At 47.0% G+C, this 25,078-nt stretch overlaps 1 long non-coding RNA gene across 1 annotated transcript; it reads right to left on the minus strand.

The window, feature by feature from the left end:
- Nucleotides 1-313: 313 nt before the first annotated feature.
- LOC124095648 (uncharacterized) lies at nucleotides 314-23,396 on the minus strand. The gene is made up of 4 exons (XR_006852551.2): nucleotides 23,003-23,396; nucleotides 5,662-5,760; nucleotides 4,245-4,644; nucleotides 314-1,603 (listed from the first exon to the last, which is right to left on the minus strand). It is a non-coding gene; the product is annotated as an uncharacterized LOC124095648 (long non-coding RNA).
- Nucleotides 23,397-25,078: the final 1,682 nt, after the last annotated feature.

The following is a 25,078-nucleotide window of genomic DNA, read 5'->3' on the forward strand; positions in this document are numbered from 1 at the left end:
GACCTGCCCCCGATCACCACTGTTTGCTCTGAAGGCCTGTTGGGCCTGCAGCCACAAAGGGTGCTTCTTGGGTGGCAGAAATCAAGGGATGAATGTCAGAATATGAAAAGAGGTGACCCCTTCCATGCATCCCAGGAGTCTTTAGGGACACTGAGCAGAGATGTCAGTGTCCCAGGTTCTGATCCCAGCAGCATCTTCAAGGAAATGGGGCCTTCTTGACTCCCCTAGGCCTTTGGCTATGGCTGGGCACAAGCTTTTTCCTGTAACCAGAAGGGTGAGCCAGACAGTCCCCTGCTCAGCTGCAGCCTGGCCTAGCCCAGGTGAACATGGCTTTCCAGTATTTGGGGAACCAGAGAGGGCGTGCATGGTAAGTGGACCTTCCCAGGACAAGCACATATCCCCCAGTGTCCACAGAGCCAGAATCTTACAGCAGCCTGTCCCTAGATACCTTCTCAGGATTCCAGAACTTTCCTGAGTCCATTTCCCAAGAAGCAGGGTGGTTTATTGAAAAGTGGTTTGCACTCAACAAAACAACTAGTTTTGAAAATCGAGGAGAGACAAAGCAAGGCATTCACAGCTCAGGAAGGGGAGGGTAAAAAGCTAGAGGCCGAGACATTTGCAGGGTTTATAAGCCAAGGCATGGAGAGCCACTCTGCTTCCCAACCTCCTGTTTCATCTGCAGTGATAAGCCAGCCTGGAGGCCTGGGACTTACCCCTCTCTCACCCACTTTGGACACAGCAGTTGCCACGTCCTGCCACACCCACTCTCCTCTTAGGCTCGCCCTCGCAGTGTGGGTCACGCCTGTGGGCTCAGACGTGAACAGAGGTCAGTTCCCCTCCAGTCCTCACGGGTATTTGCAGTGGGGCATTGCAAGGTCCTGAACCTATTTCTGTTTTCTCATAAGTCAAGTCAAAGACAGAGATAAAAGCTGCACAAAGTGAAAGAATGTCAGAAAAGAGTGTGGCACATGGAGGCAGGGGGGAACTGGAGAGCCTTGGTACTTATCATGGAAGCGTTGACCTATGAAGGTCAAGTAGAAGTGGGAGCCACCACGGGGCCGGGAAGAGCTGGAGGTGGCACTTAATGGTACTGCAGTCTTGGCCAAGGTGTTGCCCAGCTTCCTAATGAAACTCAAAGCTGTTGGTGAACATGGCAGCTATTCATGCGCTTCTTGAGGGTGCCTCTCAGGACCAGCCCCGAACCTGCTCCCCACTGAATGATAGAAAACCAGCCAGTGTGGGGTCTCTGGCCCCAGCTCCTCTTCTAGGAATGATGTGAGGAAGTCCACTAGGGAGTCTTTGTAAGCTGAGAAGAATACCATGAAGACCCAGGAAATACCAAAATGGCCTTCCTTGCTGTCATTGTGATCTTGGCTAACCTTAGCCTCATTATTATCGCCTATATTCAACACCATTAAACTTGTCACACACCTTGCTTTATAAGAAGGGAAAGATGCTCAGGTAGGTGGAGTACTTGCCAAGGATGGAAAGTCCTGGATCCTAACTCCTTATTGCACCATGCCATCCTAGGGTCCAATGGGTCCACCAGGATTGTCACCAACACACAGAAGCACAGCTTGGATTTTGCACATTCAGTTCATCCCTGTCGTGATACAAAGTCGGAGGTTTTATATGTGAACACACCATTAAATAATCAAGATGCGTGGAAAGGTGCACTGTTCTTGGAGTCTACATCATCTCTGCACATTCTGCAACAGCCCAACCAAACAAGAGTTCACCCCTGTGCCTCCGATAACTGGAAGCTTTCAGAGCTGGGCCAAAAACAAGTGACGGAGGAGAAGTTGTTCTTCCCATACGTCTGGTGAGAGAACTGGTTTGGGTCAAAACCTGCCCATCTCTTTGAAGGAAAGAAGTCTGCTGAGCACAAAGAGTGGCCGCCAGAGTCAGGTGAGCCCTTGCAGTTGTCTGTCTGTCATGAGGCACGCCATGCAGTGTAATAGTGTGCACTCTTTCTGGGACTTCACTGCCCCCTGAAGTCCTAGGAGTTGGGCCATGGTCTGAATGCTAAGAGCACTCTAAAGACCACAGAGTGCAGCCATGAGGGGGAGCCTGCTTGGTCCAGCCTGAAGGCCGCCATGGTCCTTCGACACCCAGTGACAAAGCCAAAGACCCAGCCACGTGGGTAAGAGTAGTGCAGGGCCTTAAGGTCTCCAGTGTGCAATGACTGTTGGGAGTAGAGGCAGAAGGACGTGGACATGCAGGGGGAGGTGGGAGGCCATGCAGCCGTCTGCTCTAAGCACAGACCATCAGGAAGGGACACTCCTGACAAGTTGGGGCAGAAAATCCTCCGGGCAACTCATTTTTAACAAACTACTTCCAAAGCTGTTTTAAATCATTTACCTGCTTCAATATCCCAGCCGCCTGTGTATTTTTCATCTGTTCCCATCCCTACAGGCTGTCCCCCCCAAACCCGTAAATCCCACTCGTCATCACTCAGATACGTTTTCAGGCTCCGAACAGCTATTTTTTATATAAACCAAATGGGATTAACTTCCATCAAGTGTTTAACTGAAATCAAGACATGTTCATAAACAATGTAAATGTATTTGCTGTATTCCTTCACAAGACAAGCGCCCACGACCATCCAGCAAAGCAGGGTGGGGGCAAGCCTTCCCGATGCTTTATGAGACTATTAATAAGTATGGATTGCTATGTCTCCTTGACTTTGCCTTGGTTTGAGGGGACCTTGTTTTCCTGGGGATTTAGGTTAGCTCCCAGATGGTAAAACTCAGGATCGACCTTCTGTGGAGTAAAATATCACTCTCACTTCCATTCTTGCCATTTCTCTTTTAGGTCCTCATTTCCCACTACCTCGCTCAAAATAACTGCCGGGGATTTGTGGAATGTGTTTGCTAATTCCCTCAGTCCCAAAAGGTACTTGTTGGTGACGTGCAATAAACTTAACCAGCTCAGATTTCCTGAGTTATCTTGAATGGTCACCTGATGTTTCTGGGTGATTTGAACCATTTCTGAGTTCTCTCAAATTTACACGGGCATGTGTGTGTGTGTGTGTGTGTGTGTGTGTGTGTACGTGTAAAACAGTGTGGTATTTTAGAGAGTTAAGGAGACCCTGTGTTTGAGTACTTTCTTTTATGACTTGGGCTCTAATTGTTCGTATTTGCACAGTGCTCTCCATTTATCAGGCTCTGTCCTAGGCATTGGGCTCCATCAATGGACAAGACAGACAACCCTTCCCAGCTTCCTTCCAGATGCTTATATGATTGAGAACTTGTAGAAGGTGGTGTGGGTGGAGACAAGCATGGAAAGAGCAGAGTGATAGCTGCTGGAGGGAGCCTTGCCAGGCTCTGGGGTGGGATTGCAAGTGGACCAGGGTCTCACTTAGGCTCAGCCAAAAGCACCCGTTGCCCCTTCTGCTCACCCCGTCCTGACTGCTGACTCCTGACTGTTCCCACCTGCACCCCCTCCCAGCTTCTCTCTTCCCTGAACCTTTCTCTTGCCCCTAACTGCACAGCACTGTTCCCTTTGGTTGTCTGTCTCGGGATACCCACTGAGGTCCTTTCTGTCACTACTCTCTGCCTGGGTGGCCTCTCGGGTTTCAGTCTCTCTTTTGTCCAACAAGTTGAGTTTCAGGCATCTTCTGGAGGAAGCCTTCAGCCCTGCCCTGCTTTCTACCCTCGTGAGAAAAGTTCATTTTCAATGCAGCAGAAGAGTGGATGTTGGAATGAAACCTTTGGAAAAATCAGAAACAGTGGGTTCCAGAAATGGATGTGCAAGTCAGAAATTTAAACAGTTGGTGTCAAGATACGTGAGATATCATCTTGGTCAAAATGGTTGTGCCTTAGTTTGCAGACTTTCACAGACTAAGTGTGAAAATTATGGAAACACTTTCCTGTGTGCAAAGAAAGGTACATTTCCTTGGGACTTGATCAACATTTTGAAATTGATTTTTTAAGACGTGTTGCAAGATATTTCTCGACACTCTGCAGCCAGATTGAAAAGTACATTTTGGTGGCGAATCCATTCCATCTGACCTGCCTTTCTTGGCTGCTGTCTGTAACGGCTCCCAGTTTTCTCTGTGTTTCTGCTGCCTCCCCACGATCCTTCCCTGCCCCCACCCCGCCTCCCTGTCTTTATGCCCCATGAATCCCGGGCATCCTGCCATCCTATTACAGCCTCCTTCCGCTCTCCCCCTCCTAGCTCCACAGCCTCCCCCTTCCTCTGACCTCTCAGGCAGTTCCTGGCGCCCCTCCAAGACCCCCTACCTTTGGCTGTTAGAGTTTCGGTGCACAGCAGCTGGGGCCGCTTCTCAGCTGGGCCCTGACACCGAGCTTCATGGAAACTCATACACCCTGGCTCTCAGTGCACAGGAAGCCCCACGTGCTGACCGTGCTGACCGTGTGCGCCTGGGAGCCAGTGTGGGGAACCCCTGGGAGGCTGTCCTTAAACAGGACACCCTGGAAGGCTGCACCAAAGACGCTCCACAGATCTCAACTGCCCCCGGAACAGGGTTCCTCGCAGTTAGGAAGGTCAAGTGTGTCTCTGCTTGTCACTCTTCCTTCCGGTTAACTTTCACCAAGTTGTAACCTTGAAGCAAAGGACGTGCAGAAGACTCACTGCTCCGGACAGGCGCTGTTGAGGTCCGGGTTAGCTCATCTCTGAACCCTGACCGAGGCAGGGAAAAAGGGAAGAGATGGAAAAGCCATCAGGGCTCTATTGTTCCAGTTTCACTTTAAGGTAAAAGAACCTAAAGAAAACAGCTGTCTGCTGATGTAATGATCCAGCCGTCCAGCTAAGGCCGCCGGGAAACTCAGTGAGCTGCAAACATCCTCACAGGGAAACTGGGCAGAAGTGGACCCCGGGTCACAGGACCCTGCGAGTTCTGGGAAGCCTTTGACGAATTAGAGACCCACCACCTCCCCAGCCCTGAAATTAAATCCTCCACTTTGCCCGCTCCCTCCCCTGCAGAGCGAGATGGTCTTAGGGGGCTTCAAACTTTTTTTCTGGCCTGAACTTTGTAATTCTTCTCCTTCAATTTTTTTTTTTTAATAAAGCAAAGGGGGAGTGAGGACTGAGCAATATGATCTTCCCAGAGATAGGAAGCTGGGAGACAAGGGTTCTTTGTTTCCATCCCTGAAGCCCTGGGACCTCTGTCAAAGCCAGCAGGCCAGGCTGAAAGCGACACAGGCATATTCTGCCTCATTTACATCTGAGCCTGCCTGCCTCTGACCTGTGTAGAGGAATGCGCAAGGATGCAGAAGACGCACACAGAGAAACAGAAATGCAGACCCATTAGAAAGCGGAATCATGCATGCTACTCTAGGACTTCCCCAGTGGGACGCTCGGGAGGTCCAGCTACGTTCCAGCAAATTCCCAGCCTCTGCTCACTGTCTCCGGTAACCTGAGTCACTGCCTCCGTGGTGCTTCTTTCTCTTCCCAAATTAGTAGGTCAACCTACACATCCAGAAAACACAAACTTCCACCAGGGGCAGGACATGGGCCTCAGCAGTGCCGATAAGAGTGTGGAGTCCTGCCGTCGAGGGCAGAGAGCTGTTTGCTGGTCTGGTGACTTTCAGTCCAGCAGCGAGTGACACCAGGTGCCAGGCCCTTTCTCTTCCCCTGAGGTCACAGCACTTGAAGCTGGAAGTGCCCTCAGCAACAGAGTTGATGGAGAGGTCTTACCAATGAAGAAGTGGATTTTCCAGTGCCTTTCAAGGAGTCCTTGGCTTGAGGCTGTCTACTTCTCAATTTATTTCTTGCCATGCTTTTACCAGAGATTTACTTTGAAAAAAAAAAACATGTTTTTCCTCTCTTATTTGATTGTTTTTATTATAAAATTATCCTGTTATGTTAAGCATTCTTTTAGCTACATTTGATGTAAGTTTCTTACTTTACAGCATCGTGGATTTCCCCACCTTTCAAGCATATATCATCCAATTTTGTATGCAAAGCTACAAGGAAACAGACCACCTTAAGCAGAAATCCAAGTTACATAAACCTCAGAAATGTTCAGTGTCTTAGCATATGTGGCACCTGACTCCAGACACACATGTGGTTAGAGACATTAGATAAAAGGAATGTTCTTGAATATTTTGGAAGTCTTGAAATGATGGGACATAGAGAGCTGCTGGGATCCATTCAGGCTGTTGCAAGCACACACCAGGCTCTCTGAACCTCAGCGACACTTCCTGAATGAGTGGGGGCCTTGGTGGGCACTCAGTTGTAGCCCTGCTGGAAAATAGTGCCAGCAATGCCTGTATTCTACACTACTTACTTACGTGTGACCTGGAAGACGTTCAGAGAATCTGGGCTGGTAAGAGAGCTGAACCGAGTTAAAAACTAAACAACAAAATGACTGGTTTGGGGAATGTGACTGTCCAGCCACCAACCCCTCCACTCCACACCCCTGTGGGAAGGGTTGGGTCTTGAACTTGTTGTGAAATCTTCAAACACATAATAAGAATTAATCACCATTAGTTTTTTATTTTAACAGCTGCTGACTGCCTCCCTCATCCACTGCAGCTGCGGACCTCTCTTCCCTCGATGACATCATAATCCCATTACAGCTGGAAACTTGCACACATAAAATGCAGATTTAAGCTTATTTTGAAAAAACTTATACTTGTTAATTGCTCCAATCTATATCACAAGCATGAAATCGCAGCTCTCATTTGGCAGCCCTGTCCCTGAGCCAGAGGCAGGAGCGTCCCCCTTCTTTATCTGGGTCAACACTGGACCCAAATGCACAGCCAGACCTGGCAGCCTATGAGTCATTGACACATTGTAGACAGAATTCATGCAGAAGCGGCATCCGTCCATCTGCTCCTTGCTCATCTCTCTCCTCAGATGGCCCCCATGGGTGGCTGAGAAAATGCACCGGAACCAGGTAAGACTCAAAAGGTGCTGCCCATGCCCATGGCCTCTCTGAACTAGCTAGTTCTTGTTCAGGGAGGAAATCCCCATGCACTGCCTCCCCAACTTGTAAGACCGGTGGGAGACACTGATCTCCTGGTTTGGTTTGTGCAAGTTCAGCACGACATTTGCTTCTGATTCCACTCTACCCCTTCTCTATGTGCCTTGCTTCCCATGAGCTTGGGCATGGGCTGAATCTTGACCACGACTTTCTTCAGACTGCATTGGTGCATGTTTCAGATCTAATAGCCTATCTGCTATTAAAGCATTTGTGTGCATGAACGTATGTGTGCCTGATATAGCCATAGGGAAAGAGCATGCTTTGTCTCTGTTCTGACATATTGGTGGGTGGAACTGCTGTGATTAAATTAATAACAATTATTTTATCTTCTAGAAAATTGTGCTGGAGGAAAACAGGATGTGAAGTATTTGAAAATCTTCTATGTTAAAAAATAAGTTAGTTTTAACTCCTGAACATAGCTCAAGCATAAAACAGATTGACTGACATCATAAGCCACAAGAAGAGCCCTATTCATGTTTGGAAAATGTTCTGGACGAATTGGTGCTTGGGTTGCAAGATTCCTCTCTTCCCTTGGTCCTAATCTGGTGGCTTTTGCAGCCCCACCTGCTGTTCATTCATGGAAGTATCTTGTAAAGTGTTTGCAAAGGTCTGTGTTTTTTCCCTTACTGGCCCAGTAGCATTTTAGATTTTTTAATACAAATTGTCACACCTACAGAAATGAGTCACCATGTTTCCAGGTGCCTCAGCTATGGGCAAACATAGAGAAATGGCTGCTGAGTAGGATAACCGGGAGCCACTAGCCTGCCCAGTGGGTTGCGCTGCTCAACAAGAATTTGAACCCTTGCTGGTGAAAGCTTCGGATCCTGGAGCAGAGGATTCTCCATTCTGCAATGCAGCAGCAGAATGAATTTCTGAGCCCAGGAAGATGTCCTTGTTCTAGGTCATCGTAGAGGTCATTTGGATAGCAGTTAGTGCTTGCCTTCCCCCTGCAAAGGCAGGTTTGGGGGCCCACTTTGATGGGGTTGTAGACCACTCCCCAGGGTGAGGACACTCCAAACATGAGCCCCCCAAGGCCTCTTGGACCCCCCATGCTTTGGCACCATTCACCACCGCCTGCTGCTGTCACCCACCGTTTCTTCCTCATTGTGAAGAACTGCCAGCCTGTCAGGCCTCTGATCAAAGAATATGGCACCCCATTTGGCCAGCAAAGGAGTCAGGATTATTCAGCCTGAAGTGCCAAGCGTTGCTTCCTCTGGCAATATTTAAATGGACTTGGGTTTAGATTGGCATCCCTTGGACAGCTTCTGCCTGGGCGTCCTGCTCCCAGCCACTCTCATCCTGTTCGCAGAATAGAGTTGCAGTCCAGGTTGATAATGTTCCCAGCACACGATAGACCTTGAAGACTTTGCTTTCTGCAAAGCTGTGATCCCGAGTGTAAAATTCTCCAGCGGCACGACAGTGATTCCTGAGCCACTCTCCACCACAGCCAAGAGGTCTTTTGGTCTCCCAGAAGAAGAACACTGTGCCCAGTGTGCTTGTCCCTCTCAGGTGGACACCATCAAAGTCTTAATGCCAGACCAGAGCCGCCCTAGCTCAGACTCTGCCTCTGACTGTGTCTTAGGTGGGATTATTTGAGCCATACTCTTCATGCTCAAAGTGGAAATAACTTGGGTCATTGTATTGGGGTTGGCAGTCAGAGCTGGGAGTGCTAGAGCACAGGGTAGGGGTTCTTCTTCGTGTTTTCATTCAGTATCAATTGATCACTAAAGAAGGATAGTGAATTTTGTCTTCACACACACCTACAACCTACATTTTTATATATCTTAATCAATACTAAGCCTTGCTAGATGTGCCCTATATGAAACTAAGGCAAAACTTGCACCTATCCCCAAGCTGTTCAGCCAGTTAGGAAACCTAGTAATAAATTTGTTTTCTTTTCTCCATTGAATGTCCTCTTGAGTATCCAGACTGAATTTTCCTTTGAAAAATCTGGTCTTTCCCCACAGGTAACTGCAAAGGAAGGTGTGTCCCTGACCTTGCCTGGGTGGACTGCACAGGCGGGTGCAGGAGCAGGTGGAGCTCTGGGCGGCTGGGTGCCCGCTTTGGCTGGAGCCCAGGGTAGCTTATTAGGTGGCTTGGTTCCTCTTGATCGCAGGCCTCTACAGTTTTTTGGAGACTGCAGAAAAAGTTCAGGGTAACCTGATCCTTGGAATCCTGCACGTGGCCCATTCGCCATGGTTTGAATGTTACTCCTGTCCCGTGGATTTCCCAGGTTGCTCTCAGGCCTGTGTTCCTAACCCTGCAGCGTGTTCTTTCATCCAGTGGGTAAACACGCAGTCCCTCCGGCTCCTGCACAAATGCCAGTGCATGGATTGGCCATTAAGGAAGCCTGTTAGGGGAGCTGCTGCCTGTCTTCCGGGAAGGAAGACATCTCCAGTATGATGTCCTCTGCTCCCCATCCAGGGCTGGGCTAACGCATACCTGAGACAAGGCCTTTTGACTTCTCTAGCCTGTGCTATGGGCTGCATCCGTTTGTGTTCAGTGACTTGTCTTGAAATGTCCATTAGTGTCTCTGATTTCATTTCACACTTAAGCAGACTGGACTCATTAGTGGACCCACAGAACGAAGAGGGTGCACGGTGGGACTGTCAAGCCTTGGTAACTGGGGTGGCCTTGGAGGTGAGGCAGGGTGGTCCTGAGCACTCCTGGCTGCCCAGAGCTGCTCTGGGTAGCTCTGAGAACACAGGACTCGGTAGCCCTCTGTGACATGTGTACTGCCCAGCCCAGCTGGGACCCTGCAGGACCACAATTGGATACTAAGTTTCTGGAAAGAGTTGTATGGCTACCAGGATCCCCCTGGGCAAAAGGACAGACTCTGGTTCTCTCTACATGGCTGAAACTCCTTGTGAGAGTCCTTCATGCAAAAAGAATCAGATTCCCCCAAGGAAGCCGGCCAAGTCACACCTTCTAAGAAGAAGGATGAGGTACGATTAAACTTAAAGAAGACAACTCCAGATCTGGATTTGAGAATTAAAAAGAGAGGAAAGAAGGAAGAAAGGAGAGAAGGAAAGAATAAAGAAATAAAAACAAAGTAGGAAGGAAGAGAGCTCAGAGAGGAGGAGGAGGGAAGGAAGAAGGATAAACAAACTTAGGGAACTAAATTAAGAATTTTGAATTTTATTTTTTCTCTGCATACCACTTAAAAAAATAATAGTTATTATTTCCTGGCTTTGAAATTCTGCCTTAATAAAGTTTGCATGAAATAGTTTAAGTCATGAAATAGCTTCTGCTGTCTGAATGATCCTATATGGCCCTCATGTTGTAGGCAGTGACATCCACACAGATTTGAGGAGATGGGAGTGACCATGACGGCTTCCAAACCATAACATCAGAAGGTCTCTGTGCCTCGGGCCCCAGAGAGTCAATATGCCAGGTACATGCCATGGACAATCTTCCAGGGGGCGGTCCCTGAGCACCCAGACCACCACCAGTATCCCCGGGGAGGCTGTGTAGGATACACAGGCCTCTGGGAACCTATGGGTTGTTGTAAATGTGGCCTCTTGTGACTATACTTTAGGTAAGGTACAGTCTTGGTAAGTCCCTGGGATTTTGAATCTCAGTTTCCTCATCTGCAAATGATAGCATATAAAGTGCCGAAGAAATAATTTCTCTTTGAACGCCCATTATCATATGAAAATCTGCTCTTCAGTCTTACCCTGAGTTACTCACAGGTGGTTTTCAATTAGCTTTCACTGGCATTATTTTTATGTGGGATACAATTAAGGAGTCTATTTCAATAATAATCTAATAATCTCCTAAAATCAGGTTCAGTGAAATTTGATGCAAGTCCAAGATTGTAGAAAATTGCAGTTAGCATAGAAAATTGCTGTTTTATTTAAGAATACATAAATAAAGACATGCGTTTATTTACTTCTGATTCTTCATGAAACAAACAATGCAATCAAAATGATCACCGGTCATAACTGGGTTAACATTTTGCTCTATCCTTCCAACAAAAATAGTATGAATCACCAGCAAAGACAAACTCTCTAACATGGTAACAGAAGAGCTCATCTGTTGTACAGTGAGAGAATCCACGGCAGTAGCTATGATTCATGCCTTTAGGTGTACATCCCGGGTGAGAGGGCCCAGGGTCCACCACTGGCTCCAGCCCAGGTATCTTGTAGGGGGAAGGACTGCAGCTCATGGCTCCCATCCCAGGACCTCTCTACACTTGGCTTTGGCCACTTCATTTTGGCCATGGCTTTTTAGGCTCTTTATGAGACACACTGAAAAGCTGAGTCGTGAGTTTCCATTTCATGTCAGAAAACAGCCAAGACCATAACTCCTCTCAGGCCTGCTACAGTGCCTCCCACACAGAGGAAAGGGACACCTGACACTACTTCCCCTGGTGCCCTGGGAGGCATTCAGGAGCTGGGAACCCCACAGTGAACACGAAGACAGCTACCCCACTTTCATGGAGCTATTGGTTGGAATTTTGTTGACTTGAATTTTAAATATAAAAATTTGTTAATTTTATATAATTTTATATAATTAAAATTATAGTCTTTATATAATCTCCTTGTTTTCCTTCTAATAGTGAAAGGGTTGATAATAAAGTGACTGATGATAGGTAAACTTGTATAAAGTCCAGAAAGCACATCCCATGATCAAATAATCTGCCTAACATAGCATCAGCATCTCCACTGTAGGGGACTGCAATTAATACTGAAAACTGGCATGAATATCAGTGTCCAGGAAGGAATGGATAAAGTGCAAATGGCTTCGTGCACATTTGGAGTCAACCCGGCTATGTGTACCTTGTTACCAGACGGGCACAGGTCTTGCATCAGAGAGTTGAATCCCACAGGCGTGGCCTACTGCCTGAGCTCAGGTTCATGGTACTCTGGGCTGCAATTGACCACATGGAAGCACAGGAACCCTCAGTCCCTGCTCCATAAAGACAGTTAGCATTTCTCTTAAGTACCAGGTCAGGGCTATGTGCCTTCCTTGTTCTTGGGCAAATTAGCAAAGACATTCCTGAGGCTCCATCAGCACCGCAGGCCGTCAACTTAGAATTGGGATGTGGGCTGGTCCAGGCGCTCGCTGGCTGGTCCTCCAGCTGCTATGTCTGGCTTCTGGTTACCCAGGAGTTTCCATCAGACACATGTCACGCAAGCAAGCTTCCGGGAGTTCTCCTTGAAAAGCTGAGGAAACTGCCTCTGCAGCCCAGTGTCTTTGGAAGGGGAGACACTCAAGACTTCCTTGGGTTTTGTCATCTATTACATGTCCTGTCACTCTTTCCACATTGACTGAGTTGAAATGGACCATCATCTGGGACCCAGCTGCTCAGAGATCTGGGGGAAAGTCCTCGAGCAAATGTGGTCAGCAGGTGGATGTGTTAGCAATTGACTTTCTTTGTTACTGGTGACTCAAGGTAGGAGCTCCAGTCAACATTGCCTCAGGCTTCCGAAGACTGCACTTTGGAGGAAAATCAGGTGACAGTCAACTGGCGTCTCTTATTCAGCAATGATTTCTGATGTTTATAGGTTAAACAACTCTACTTTGGGAACTTCTTTAACCTTTTCCCAAACTGGCCACTAAGCCTCTCCAGAGGCTAAGGACCAGAGTTTCTCCAGTGGTCCCTTGTTCCATAAGACTCCACAAGACTCAGAATCTTGCTAAGCTGACACCTGGAGGTACATCACACCTTGTATCTATACATCTATGTATCATTGTCTATTTAGGTCTCTATATTCCTCTATCGATACAGATCTCACACACACACACACACACACACACACACACACGGTGCTTGAGGAGCCCATCTAAATGGATTTACTTTCTTTTTAATATTTTTGAAGGCTGCTTTATGATCCTGTTGACCTGCTATTAGTGGAAGCTTAGCTTTCAGCAAAGGTAATTAAATTATAAAATCACTGCTGCAATCGTCAAACTACTCATAAAATAAGAAATGAAAAAAAAAAAAACCCGAAATAAAAATCTTGCAGGCTTCTCTTGTAATATTGCTCCCTGATGTTAATTACATCTAAATGGGTGAGTACTATTTTGGTATCATTCATACGCCTCCAAAAGTACTTTCCAGTTTATCATACCTGTCAACCTCCGTGCATCACAGGCTAATACTTTATTAAGAAAAAAATCATTAGGGAGCCGCTGATCCCATTTAAGTACATTGGGCAGAATGTAAGACTAATTAAAAAGCATATTTTTACATTATTAATTTCTGAGTTTCACACTTAATGAATGTGAAATGACAGGGCTACTATTTTTACTTTCCGGCACTCTGGGCTTTCCAGTCGGGGGAATTAAATTCTGGGAATTTTTGCAAAGCTGTTGCTTGGGAGATTTGTTTTCAAGGAAAGCTAAGTTTTTAGCTGTGTCTTTTCCTAGGAAATTGTACTAAAGCACATAACAGCCACTTAAAAAGAGTAGTTAAATAGATGTTATTTTTTTCATCATACAGCTATAAAAGTATTTTAGATGAGGTATAAAATATGGTTTTTAAATGATATTATGATTTGCAAACACTAAAAAATAATTGCAGTGCAGTTGAGAGAGAGAAAACATCTAATCTTTATTGTGTAAGACAATGTGATAAAATATTTTACAGCCAAAAGCTCATTTTGCATCTGGAAAATTGTATAAACTGATGGGGGAAAAATCTCATTAAAACTAAAGGTTATTTTTTTAATATTCTCAGAACAAAGCAACGCATTACAACTGCATTTTTCTTTTTTCATATTTATTAAATCAGACAGTCATACAAGTGCCTAACATTCGATATAAATAAAAGCGTAAAATGACAAGCCCATACAGATGGACAAAGATGAATTATGCCAGGATGCAAAAGATCCATGTTAAGAACAACCGTGGGTGTTCTGCCGGCTCCTCGGCTCTACTCGGTTGCAGGGATACATTATTAAGTATTAGGTGTTACATTACTTAAAACTTCGCGGGCTGAATGCAGTTCCCCTTCTTGAGTCTGCACACACACAGCCCATTTTTATAGGACCGTGCAAGGACAGGAGAGAAAAAAAATCCTTTCTTTTCCAAATGTGCTTACAATTACCTCTCTGTATTTTTATTGTCTTTTTACAAACCACAAAACTCACACTGGCGGCGAAGCTTAACTGTGAGGCTTTCCTCATGTAAATATTAGGAAATTACATTTGTACAAACTGCGGGGCTTTGTCGATGGGCGCTGGACAGCCTCCAACACAAATTAATCAGGATAAAGTTGCTCTATGTTGAACACGACCATAGTTTATTTTCTTAAAGTATTAATTTGTCAACAGCTTTCCCGCCTCGGTGTGGCTCATTTGGCTGCAGAGAAGGAAGACACAGATGTGGCTGCCCTCGCCGCCTTTTCACCTTGTGGTTTTAGGAACAGATTGCAGTCAATCAAAACAAAAGTGTGCTTAATTTTTCAGTATGAATGTTCACATAAACCTTTAATATCACCTGACAGAAATGTGAATATCTACGTAGGTGCTTCAAAAAGGCTTGTTTTTTGGGGAAAAGAAGAAACTGGTTGAGTCTAATGCTGAATAATTGATGTTATGTTGCGTTTTTAAGGATTTCCAAAAGAAAAGCTTTCCAAGTCTGCGCCTCCAATTTTCTGTTCTTTTTAAAACCCACCCCGGGCCCCAGAGCGCTGCAGTCTGAGAGTCACACACACGGTCTCACGCCTTCTCAGGCCCTAAAACGCTGGTGTATTTTTAATTATAATCTCGGTTTTCTTAAAATATTTGCTCCTTGTTACGTTTCTGGAATGCAGAAGTATGTGTAATGACCTCTATTTCTCAGATTTGCCAAAACAAATTAAGGAAAATGTTCCACTCTCCCCTGGCCAAATGTTTAATGCTGTTCCATGAAAGCAAATCTTATTTGTAATGTGTATTAAACCTGAAGTAAATAATGCAGCCTGTCAGAGGCAAATGCTATTGTGCAACTATGAACAGTTACCAATTTTGCTTTTGATAAAAATAGATCAGATGAAGGATTTCATCATTTAAGGAGCACATACCTCTGGTGCTTATGCAGTCTGCGCATGACCTCCTGGTGCCTATCAGCACTCAATACCCAAGTACTGTGAACTCAGGTCTTAGTCAAACATCTACTGATCCACTGCTTCTTGGGAAAACCTTAAGCATTCTCTGACCAGATCTCAGAGCTAATGCAATTGAATGCTCTAAATTCCCACTTTAATATTCCCCACCTAGGATTAAGGTATTTTAACGATGGACTAATTTCACGAGTGATTCTCTTTCTCCTCCCCACCCCGCCACTCTCTGCTCCTAGCTGAAGTGCAGGAGCAACAGGCCCTGCCTTGCAGCAGCTGGCCTGGCTGGGTTGAGGGGCAGAGGTCTCCCCACTGACCTGTGGGAAGGACCCAGCCAGACCAAGCCTCATTTTCCCCACGTCACGGCGCCTCTGAAGAGTGAAGATCAACTTCAACATGGTTAATAAGAGACCATGCGTGCATCTGGAGTAACTGGCTTTCCCAGCCTCTCAGGTCTTCCTAGGTTGTTTATATTAACATACATCTTCAAACATTATTGACACACTCCTTGTCTTATTAGTTTGCATTTACCTTGTTCACCATTTTATTATTCAAGATTTCCATTGTTGCCAAGTATTAATCAATGTATTATGCTGCTCGGTTGGGAAGCTGTATGGAGCAGAGTGCCCCTAGGGTTACCACAGCCAAGAAGGAGAAAAGTGTTTTAGACATGTACACAACATGTGGTTTACTATTATCATTAAATGAGGTGAACTGGGACTCTATACATATGGATTTTGAATTGCATAAATTTTGATTGATATCATTTGAAGACTGAGGCTCTGAAAGGCTAGATTTTGTGAAAGACGATACACAGACCAGCTATTACCACATACAATCGTACCAGGAAAAGTATGTGAAATGAGCAAGGCAGCTGGCTTTTAAATAGCTAAAACATAACATCAATACTTATTTTGAATAATGGAAAAAAGAGGTAAAAGATGTTGACCCCTGCCTGACAGGAACATGTTCCAAAAGTAGAACTGGCCCCCTGGGGGCAGCCCCCACTCCACGGTAGCCGCCAAGCCTTGCTCTCTTCCCCTCCTTCTCAGTAGCCCCCTTTCCCCTCTTTTCTTTTTCTTAAAAAAAAATAAAAAGGTAAATATTTTTTTGAGCATTAAACCACTATGGACAAGCGGCTAGAAAAAGAATTTTCACAAATTCAGGAAACACTTGAGAGGTAAAACCAACATCCTGAGACAGAAGACAGGCCAGCTTTTGACACCAGGTTGGACCTGAGAGGCCGAAACCCTCCAGCCAGGAAGTGATTGCCGGGGGTCAGGGCTCCAGGGCCCGCACTAGGCAGGAGAGCGCCGAAGTTTCCATGCACCACCGAAACCAACAGGCCTCTTCATGGGAAATGGGCTGAAAATGTGCTGACCGGCATAAAACTTTTATTAGAATCCCAGAGCACCAGGCTGAACTTCCAGGGAAAGCCGGGCCTGGCCGGCTGCAAGGGGTAGCCAGGTCCGGGGCGGGGCGCTCCTCTCAGCCGCGCAGCTACCCCTTCTGGCTGGACTCTGCGCCCTGGCTCGCGCCCGCGAGGCCGGCAGTGCGCAAGGCCGGGATCGGGGCGAGTCATCCGCACCCCAGAATCGCGCGGGCCTGGGGCGCGCGCGCCCCCACTCCCGCTCCCACCCCCGCCGAGCTCCCCAGGGGGGCAGACCTTCTGAAAGGGGAAAGGGACATAAATCAGGAAATTAAAAAAAAAATAGTTTCTGCACATTTTCAAAACCCACGTTGCTCTCTCTGAGGTCCTTTTCATTTTAACCAAATCAGGGGGAACTTGTCCTCACCGCGGCGAGGCAGATGGAACGATAAATCACAGGCGCCGTTGACTGCCTGCAGTGTGCTCTCCACAGCTGTCACTTTTTTGTCTCTTTGGTTTTAGCTGACATGGTTTGAGGTCCACTGTGAACCAATCTGGACTTTTTTTTTTTTTTTTTTTACAGTCATATCCATCAAAACGACCAGTGGCCATCAGCCCACTGCGGCCATCGATCTGGAGGCTCCTGCCCCGTGCAGGCCAGAGCAACCCAGCTCCTAGGTGAGGCTGGGGGGAAGCACCTCGTTTTCTCGGATTTTTTCCTTTTTTTTTTTCCGCCTCCAGCTACAGCTGTGATTTTCCGAGCAGTCTTGGCTAACGTTATTAAAGTTGCATCAGGATAGATACGGAGCAAAGCAGATAACAGGCACCGCGCACAGGAGCTGGAAAGACAGCGGCCTCGGGTTCCTGTGGTTGTTTTTTAAGTGCACAGAGGCGCCTGCGAAGCTCGGAGTTTCCAACTCGTTGCTTATTTTGCAAAGTAAACAAGCAAATGTTATGTGCATAACCTTAGCTGTCTCGCTAAAGGTCAGCGCGCCCCTGCTCATTTCCCGGGCTGCCTTTTGGGGGCACTCTGATGCCGGGGATTTCCTCCTCGGGTGTTGGGGAAACAAGATGTGCTCTCGCCTAACAAAGACTCAATCTACAAAGGCTGCAAAACAAAAACATTGATTACATTTGAACCGGAGTGCGGAAGTTTGCTTGGGTGTATGAAATACATATAGGCTCTAAATAGCCAGTAGCTGGGGGCCAGGGCCACCCGAAGCCAAGAGATAGGCAGGGGGTACTTCTTGAAGAAGAAGATTACCCTTGGCTTGCCCTACAATAATCCATCAGGACAGGAGCACACCAAAAAATCAGGAGATCCGAGCCTAGGTTAAAATGTGCTCTTTAAAGTTTCCCTTTGAGCTGTATTTTCTTCTAAAGCTCCTTCTTATTTCAGTGCCTTTGAAGCACTTTCATATGAGGGCAGATAATTTCACATATGTACACAAGTTTGAACTAAGAAAGAACCCAGCAAGAAAAAAAACATTTATATGTGAGAATAGGGAGCTCACAGATACACAATTTAAAAAAAAACGACTGCCTAAAAATCCCCCCTTAGGTCAGGTTAAATTTATTATATTCTTTTATAGTTGAACTCTATGGTTTTGACTTGAGGTGACAGCTGAAATGCACCAGAAACCTTTGGAATTTCAGTACTATATATTACTATGAGGAAGAAAATAAAGTTCTGCCATTAGAAGGTAGGTCCTTGCCTTAAAATGTTTGAGGAAAAAAAATGTTATTTTTTTTTCTTTCTTGGAGTTTTTTCTTGGAGTAATGCAGAGGCAGAACAGCCAGCTAAACAAAACATAAACAAGGCTGTGAAGCATCTATCCTGCTCTGTTAGAAATTTTCAAATTGCCACAGTGTAATAGGGAAGGACCGTTGTTCATATTTTTAAGTGAAAATGCATAATTTGCTTAATGTGTAGCTTTATCCTTCAGAAGAGTATTTTCTGGGCATGATTTTGAGCCAGGTATATTTGTGCTGAGCTCTATTGACCATTGGTAAAGTCCACCAGGACTGAGCATGAATCTTTTTATGCAAGGCTGCCAAGGGCTGTCCCAAGTTCAATTCCAAATGCAATGCAACAGGGACAACTTTTTCCAGAAAAATTCCTCCATGTTGAGAGCCATCCATTCATACAGTTCCTTTTTTAGTTTTCCTATTAAACTCACCTCTGACTTTAGAAAATAGATTAAATATGGAATCCATTCTGGAAATAGTGTCTGTGCCCAGCAGCAGATGTCTTGCTCTGTGTCAGGTGTTTGTAATCCTCCTTACCTTCCAGCAATCACAATAAAGAGTGCCCCTTAAAGCCCTGCCCAGGCCCTTTGCAAATGCCCAAATTACTTCTGAGTGGGCCTGGGCTGAGAAGTGCTCTCTGCTGTATTGTCACTGTTGTCATGTCCTGGAAATATGCCTTGTGGCTGCTGTCACTCTGCAGGTCAGAGGTACCATTCTCTGTGCCATTTCAGGAGTTTTGCCTTCCAAAGAGTCTGTCAGCTTCTGGCCAAACTGCCTGTGTGGTTTGAGGGTAAAGCAGTTTATTTGCACACCAATAGAGACATGGCAACACAAGCTGAAACAAACAAATGAACAAAATACAACCAACAAAAACTAAATGCAAGGCTTAATAAATGAAAGCCACATGTCCGTGTGCTCCCTAGTTCGTATTTAATGGAAATCTGGCAGAAGTTTTCAAAATCCAGAGGCAGAGTCTTGAAGGGCAGATGTCTAGAGCTGCAATACGTACATACGTAAATGCAAAATATTAATTTCCTATTCCTGGGAAAGGCATGATAACAGGTGCTGTTTTTTTTTTCCCCTACTCTCAGAGTAATTTGGCATAAAGTGCTGAAGAAAAGGAGACAGTCTCAAATTCTACCCTAACCATGGAGCCACAGAACCTTCCAGCTGTACGCGCAGCCCATGGGCTGTCCTCCACCAGGACGGTTCAGGAATCTGCTCTTTAGACTGCATGGTGCATTTTTCAAATCATGCAAATTCTTCGAAAAGAAGCAAAACACCTTTGCTGTTTTATTGTTGTGCTGTGTTTGCCTCCTCCCTTCATCTGCATTCCAGGAGCTAAAGAACTGGGGTTGTCGGCTCCAGATGAGGTTGTGTATTTCACTGTGACCAGAAAATATACCCTGATGATATCGGTGAGGGATAAATCCTCCTGTGGTTGTGCTGCTGTTTTATTTCTATTTTGCACTTGACTCCAACCTCTTGTGCAAAAGTGCCAGGGCAACCGAGAGTCACTGGGGTTTGATTTTCCTTGCATTTGTCATCCTGGGGTTGGAACTCCAGCTCAGCTCACTCCTTTAACCAGACCCTTTAGGGCTGCAGCAGGGCTGGAGAGTCTTTCTTTGGAGGGGAGTCTGCTGATCTACAGCACATGCCCCTCTTAGACACTCAATTGGATTTTGCAGAATCCCATCTTTAGATTGGTCAGATTTTGCCTTTATTTTATATGCTAAATTTGCAACAGAAAAAAAAAAAGACATCATTTAAATGACTACACTTCTGTCTGACAAGACAAAAGACCTAAAGAGGGACACAGTTTTCCTATTTTAGGTCTTCAAAGGAGTTAAAAAAAAGGGGGGGGGATAACATGGATAATATATGTCCTGAAGCTTTTTATCTCATGTCACCTAAATCACTCACATTTATTAGGTATGAATCCTGTAGTGGTGCTTCCAAGCGTAGCACCCAGAAATGGGTGAGTGGTGGTGGGGTTACAGGTAAGTGTTGTCCAGTGTCCAGGATGGGAGGTCAGGGCTGACTGCTGTGCAAGCTGGATTATGCTGATGTGTTGTGGGTGACATCCCTAGTTAACCAGCCACTTGAGCAACCTGTCCAGGTCCAGGAACCACTGCCAGCTCTGCCAATGCTATGGGTGACAGGTGGTGGCCTTTTAAATGTTATTCACAGTGCATCCTCTATTTCTTTTAAAACAGCACCGACAGCTGTGGTCAGTGATTGCATGTCTTTGTTCCAAAGGTTTTCTAAAGAGCACATCAACAGGGTGAGCATGAATTTGCTGAGTGTTTTTCTTCCAGTCTACACAGGTAAGTCACACAACCGGAGAAGCCCTCTTGGTCTGCAAACACTTCTCCTTCCCCAGAATGTTCAAGATCTGTACTTGTGAAGGGAAAGAGCAGGGCACGGGGGCAGCTGGACTCTGAGCAGCATTTGAATATCTTAAGTAGAGAGGGGCTGTGAGCAAAATGAAAACATGTCATGTGCCCAGGTGACATTTTGTAGCAAACAAGGAAATCGCAATCCAGGAAGTGGTGTATTTTATGCCAACAACAACCTGACAGTTTTCTCTGTAAAGAAAACATGACACTTTTCCAAATATCAGAGGAGGCGTCCACTGCTCCTGGGATCCCTGTCCTGTCACTGAACTGGAAGGTCGCAGTCTGGCTTCATGATTTCTGTGGCTGCACAGTGCAGTGGAGGAGGGTTTGCACGCTAAATGCTGTAGGCTAAGGGAAATCTTTCCCTTCATCTCTGAAAAAAGTGACAGGAGGAAAAAGGTCCTGTGTTGACAGCAGTAACCTCTAAGTTTAAAGGCTCTGCCCTAAGCACCAGCAAGGAAAATCGTCCATGTTAATACATTGCCGGGTTGTCTCCAATATGCAAGGGACGGGGGTGCCAAGCATGCCCACCCAACCCTGGGGTTCCACTGTGAACCAGGACAGGAGGGAGTCTTATTATGATTGAGAAAAAACATGCTTCATAACAGCCTGGGTCCCCGTGTATCTCCACCTGTACTTGGTGCTGGGGTGGTAATGCCCTCTCTATGCTGTGTCGTCCCCGTGGGGGGAGTAAGCCCAAAAGGGTCATATGCTGACATTCAAGGGAACTTGCTTTCAGGAAACCTTCTCTGTAGAATGGCTTTGAGGTGTCCTGAAGTGCTCGTGGTCATTTTGTCGTTTCCAAAATATGCACACCAGGACACAAACTCCTAGGCACACGCGAGTGGCACACGCCTCCGGATGGGGCAGGTGTGCTTGTCGCCTCGAGAACCTCACATGTCCTAGGAGGACATGGAGAACAAGGGAGGCAGCATTAATAAGGATATGAGCAGACGACGAGGACGCAGTGTGCTTCCCGTTCACAGTGAGGAGATGTGACTTTGAACCCTGATAAATGTTGATGCCTGTTTTTATCTGGTCTCAGCTGTGCTGCTGCAATAAAAAATTCTTTCAACCAATTTCTTTTAAGAGTGGGGTTCCATTTTAATTAGTAGAAAGGCAAAAATGTCACTTGCCATGTCAATACATAATTCTTTGAGCTAAAGTAAAACAGTCTGCTTCCTACAACAAGGAAAAAATAATAAAATCCCAGCTTGAAAGCAGAGAGCATGATTGAAACGGATTTGCTCCCCACACCCCCGACACACCCCTTCCCGGGGTCCCAGGTCCTCCACAGCCTTCCCACACCTTGGACTGTAGCTTATATACTTCCTGTTGCCCCTTTTATAAGCAATAAGAATTTAATAACTGAGGGCAACTCTATAGCAATATTTATATGGGTCAAGTGGCTTAAAAGTATGCAATAAATGTAAAGTTATGAACCACATTGCCCCTTTTTAAATAATGCAATGAGCATGGAGATATTATGTTTCATATTCTGGAAAAAGGTGTTTTGGGCTAAGCGTTTGCGTGCAGCAGACATGAAAAGTTATACCGAGCCTGTAACCAAGTCACTGCTTGCTCAATATGGTGTATTATGTCAAGCTCCTTGTCCTAATCTCAGCCCACAGCAAGAGGGTCCCAGATGGTATCAACAGAACCTTAGCGTTCTCATTAGCAATCAGCAAATTCTCCTGGTGTCTGCTAGTTTCAAATCAAGGCAAGTGCCTCCACTCCTAGTGTGAAGCCCAGTAGGATAATAGAAATAATGTTGCCTAATCAGTGGCGAACACTTGAGATCCCACATCCACTCGGGCTGGAGTAAATTTGGTGAATTTGAAGCTTTAACAAGTACCAGGGGCCCTAGGAACCCCGGGGGCAGGATGGTGGCAAGAGGCAAAAGCTGAGGCCACACGTCTGTGACACAGGAGGCCCCGACTCGCCCGGAAGCCCTCTAGGGCAATCAGGGGAGGTGGTTTCTTCACTGTGGGGAAACTGTGGGAAGCTGGTTTCCTGAGCAAGTCTGAGCATAGCCGGGTGCCTGGTGGGGCGTCCTTGTGGGCTCAAGTGGTGGCTTTGTGTTGGCTCTGTGTGGAGTTGGAGGTGTTCCCTAGGTCACCAGCTGGATGGTACTGCCCATGCTCTGGGAGGGAGCCGCTGGTGTTCAGGGCGGTCAGCCCTGGAAGCAGCCTGCTCTCCTGTGTGCATTTCAAGGGCAGCTCCAGCACGAGCTCCCGTCTTCCTCCTCACTCTGCCTGTCCTGCGGCCTGCAGAGCCCTATCCCCACTCTCTAACCCGTGAGTGGACGCTGCCTGACATGGGCCACACACCCTACGCACAGGCCCTGCAGGATGGATGCCCAGGACTCCCACATTGAGGTGCACTCGCTACCAAGAAGTGGGTGTCGTCCCTTGGTTCCCAGCCACTTCTGTCAGTCGCTGCAGGTCACCTGGCCCACCCATGCACTGTACCAAAACTCCACGTACCTGGGTCTTATCTCAAGTTGACACCTAGGGAACCAAGATCTCAGGAGCCTCGCACTCCAGCTCAATGAGGGCAGTGTCTGCAATGAAGGAAAGTGTTCCTTTCACTGAAGGAGAAACGATGTGTGACAGGCAGCTTTACAAGGACTGGCTCACAACAGGCAGCTCCAGTGCACAGGCCTTTCCAGAACTGGCTGATAGGCCACCCCCAACCAGCAGGTTCCAGGCACAAGAGGCCTTTCCCAGCACCTCACACCAGCCAGGGAGCAAGTCTGAGAAGAGGTCCAGGAGGGAGGCGAGTTCTCTGAGGGCCATTCATGTCCCCCAGGGGTAAGCAGGTGGCCAAGAAGGAGCGTGTGCCTGGCGCCACCTCAATGGGGCCTCAATGTCCTTGCTGCAAGAGGACAACCCAGGTTGCAGGCTTGGGTTTTGAAATGGACATTGACCCCTGGCCTGAGGCCATACTGTGCGTCATCTCTGTGTCAACAAAGGGGACTGTCTATGAGCAGACCAGACACTTGGTAAATGATAAGTGAAGACACTATTAATTCCCCATCTGACCCCTTCTAATAGTCAGCCCTCGGGCAGCCACCCGGCCTCTGTGCCAGAGGAAAAAGCACTAATTTGAGAAGCAGTCTGAGCCTGGCAGAGTCACGGGCTGAGTGTCCAGGTCCCCTACACTCTCCATTTTATTACCCTCCTTATTGCTGGATCACCTGAGGCCAGTACTTCTCCCAGGCAAAGAGGGGTCTCCACTCTGTACAGCATATGATCTGTCTTACTGCCAACTTCTTAACCTGGGCAGGAGGGCAGGAGGGCAGGAGGGCAGGAGGGCAGGAGGGCAAGAGGGCAGGAGAGCAGGAGGGAGGGCCGAACAAAAGGAGGGAAGAGGAATTTAGCTCTTTATCAAAGTTTTTTTTTTTTTTTTTTCCAAGTAGTTTGGATTTGTTTGTTCTGAAGCCACAGCCCTGTCTCAGACTATTATTTTTTATGAGAATTTTCAATACAGTCTTATGGTTAATTTTTAAAAGTTTCATATTTTCTTTTAGTAGGAAAGGCAGGAAATGCTTTATTTGAACTCAACCTACTTCTTCAGGCAGAAACGCCCTGCGAGCTGCTTGTCCATCTGCCGGCAGAGCAGAGAGGGTTGTAATTAGATGATGGGCCCTGGGTACCTCCCCTCGCCTCCCATCATGGCCCTCGCTAGTGAGGGTCCCTGAGTGTGGGGGACTTCTGCAATGTTTCACAGACTGCACTTCTGAAATACCACCCTTCAAGGAGCAAGGCCAGCCCAGTCTGCTCTGGCCCTCCACCCTTGCCATGTGAGAGGCCTTTCAGGGACAGCACCCCCCACCCCCACTTCTGTTAACTGCAGTAAGTTCCTCCCCCACTTCACTGGGAGCTCCTTCAAGGCAGGGGTCACAGCACCTCGCCAGCCAACCTGTGTTCAGCAAATGGTGTGCGAATCAGCAGAGGCCCACAATGTACTGCCTACACACAGCATGGATTTTCTGGGTGTCAGGAGTGACGCTTTCTGTCTTGCTGTTGTCTCCTCGAGCCTCCAGTGTAGTTCCTCTATGGAGTATGGGACTGCGAGGTCCAGCCATCATACTTGATCCTGGAGGGTGGCTTGGTGGAGGCCAGCTGGAGGAGCATGGGAGCTTCCCGCTGCAGGAGCGGCTAAGCTGAGGGGCCCTGCAGGAGGAGGGCTCCTATCCTCAGCATGGCCAGCTGAAGCTGCCTCCAGCTGCACAGGCAGGACTGGGGAAGCACTCGGCCTGGTCCCTCTCCTGCTCTGTTGCCCACTCCCCAGTGGAACCTGGGCAAGTCATGCCTTTTCTCAGAACCTCAGTATCCCGTGTAGGATGTGGACAAGGACCCTGAAGGGTTACTAGAAAGATGGACTGAGCCAAGATGTGCAGAGGACTCACTCAGATCGTGGCTGGTGGCCGTGTGAATGCTGCTCCTGGTTTGTCACTCCTCGCCAGTGTCAGCAGTCTCTCCTTAGAGGGCTGGTGGTGAGTGTTTTCATCTTTGCGCTCCATTTGTCTCTGCTGCAACTACTCACCTCTGCCACGG

Source organism: Marmota monax, unplaced genomic scaffold (assembly GCF_021218885.2).
Source record: "Marmota monax isolate L192 unplaced genomic scaffold, Marmota_monax_Labrador192_F-V1.1 WCK01_AAM20220418_F8-fsc00076, whole genome shotgun sequence".
NCBI classification, from domain to species: domain Eukaryota; kingdom Metazoa; phylum Chordata; class Mammalia; order Rodentia; family Sciuridae; genus Marmota; species Marmota monax.